This window comes from Scomber japonicus, chromosome 5, assembly GCF_027409825.1.
Source record: "Scomber japonicus isolate fScoJap1 chromosome 5, fScoJap1.pri, whole genome shotgun sequence".
NCBI lineage: Eukaryota > Metazoa > Chordata > Actinopteri > Scombriformes > Scombridae > Scomber > Scomber japonicus.
The window spans coordinates 4,791,259-4,793,213 of record NC_070582.1 but is presented as its reverse complement, the minus strand read 5'-3'; the positions used below and the strand labels follow the sequence as shown (position 1 = coordinate 4,793,213).

Sequence of the window (1,955 nt, the reverse complement as noted above, 5' to 3'; positions counted from 1 at the left end):
TAGCATAATTGTTTGTCCCATCTATAACAGACAGGCTTGCAAAATAATTTAAGTTAGGAAGAAAACCAACATAATTATTAGGGCTGTCAAACGATGAATTTTTTAAATCGAGATTAATCGCAGAATTTCCATAGTTAATCGCGTTTTGATTTGCGTGTTTAAAATCCTGTTATTTTACATTTCAAGGCAGTTTTAAGCCCATAATGTAAAGCATTTCTTACCAGAGTGTCTTAACTGGGAATCAATCACGGCTCTGCTGCGACTCCCACACTCCAAAATGGTCCTTTGGTGGAGCTGAGGCTGGCTTGGCTGCACCTGGGTGTTTAGCGCGGAGGTGCTAACTCAAACTCCACGTACTCCGGTGGTAGTTAAACTCCGTTTGACACAGGTTGCATTTTACTTTTGACTTGTCAACTGAAGCGTCTGGAAGTGTTTTAAAGTTAAACAAGCCGTTCAAAAGTCCAGTAGCTCTCTTACTTTCCATCAGCGCGGTAGGTTTACTACAGGAGGCCACTTCAAAGCATAGTGCTACAGCTAGAGGAGCCGTCTACGGGGGAGTAGTAGGGACAAAAAGGCTTGCAACATTAAAATGCGATTTAAAAAAAAAAAAAAGCGTTATGGATTGCATTATTCTAATCGTGATTAACGCGTTAACGCTGACAGCCCTAATAATTATTTATTTATTTTTAGGGGTGCCACTACCTCATGTCTTTATTTGAGATTATTTTACTAGTTTTTATGTCAACGTGAGTCTTTTAACATTCAAGTGTTTTTCTGTCTTTGAACAGTTACGTGTTTGTATCCATCTACATATTTGAAGTCATCATCAAGATCCTGTCCAGAGGCTTCGGTCTGGGACGGTTCACCTTCATCAGAGATCCGTGGAACTGGCTCGACATCTTCATCATCATCATGGCGTAAGCATTTAACCCTCCTGTCGTCCTCCCGGGTCAAATTGACCCCATCTCTCTTTTGGCTGTTCCTTCTTTCCTTCCTTCCTTCCTCCCTCTTTCTTTAATTTTTATTCGTTCTTCCCCTCCTTCCCTCTTTCTTTGCTCCCTCCTCCTTCCATATTTCTTTCCTCGCTTCCTTCCATCCAGCCATCCTTCCTTGCTTCCTTCCTTCCTCCCTCCCTCCTTACTCCTTTCCTTATTTCCTTCCTTCCTTTCTCTCCTTACTTCCTTCTTCTTTTCCTTCCTACCTTCCTCTTTTCCTCCTTTCCTTTCATACTTCCTTCCTTCCTTCCTTCCTTCCTTCCTTCCTCCCTCCTTCTTTCCTTCCTTCTTTCCTTCCATCCTTCGTTCCTCCCTTCATTCCTCCCTTCTTTCCTTCCTTCGTTCCATCCTCCTTTCCTCCCTCCCTCCTTACTCCCTTCCTTCCTTCCTTCCATCTGTCCTCCTAATCTTCCTTTTTGCCTTTCTTCGTTCCTTCGTTTCTTTCTTCCTTCCATCTGTCCTTACTTCCTACCTTCCTTTTTTCCTTTCTTTGTTCCTTCCTTCCTTCCTTCCATCTGTCCTTCCTTCCTTTCTTGCCTCTGTTCTTCCTTCTTTCCTTCCTCCCTTCTGTCTGTCCTTCCTTCACTATCTGTCTTTCCTACCTTTCTTCCCTCCTTCCTTTTGTCTGTCTTTCCTTCCTTCCTTCCTCCCTCCCTACTCCCTTCCTTCCTTCCTTCCTTCCTTCCTTCCTTCCTTCCTTCCTTCCTTCCTTCCTTCCTTCTTTCCTTCTTTCCTTTTAATGACCCGGCCCACATGAGATCAAATTACTGTAGTAGACAATTTATCCACCATTTTACTTCAAGAATCACATATGACTTCATGATGATGATGATGATGATGATGATGATGACGATGTCTCTGTGTTACAGAATTGTGACAGAGTTTATTGACTTGGGGTCTGTCAGTGTATTTCGAGTCCTGAAGATCATCCCACTCATCCCTGGTCAGTGTGTGTTTCAT

At 43.0% G+C, this 1,955-nt stretch overlaps 1 long non-coding RNA gene across 1 annotated transcript in view; it reads left to right on the top strand.

The window, feature by feature from the left end:
* Positions 1 to 811: 811 nt before the first annotated feature.
* Positions 812 to 1,955, top strand: part of LOC128358624 (uncharacterized) — a 2,556-nt gene continuing 1,412 nt past the window's right edge. Inside the window, exons 1-2 of the long non-coding RNA XR_008321404.1 lie at positions 812 to 917; positions 1,865 to 1,938. This is a non-coding gene — a long non-coding RNA (uncharacterized LOC128358624). The remainder of the gene's footprint in view (positions 918 to 1,864; positions 1,939 to 1,955) is intronic.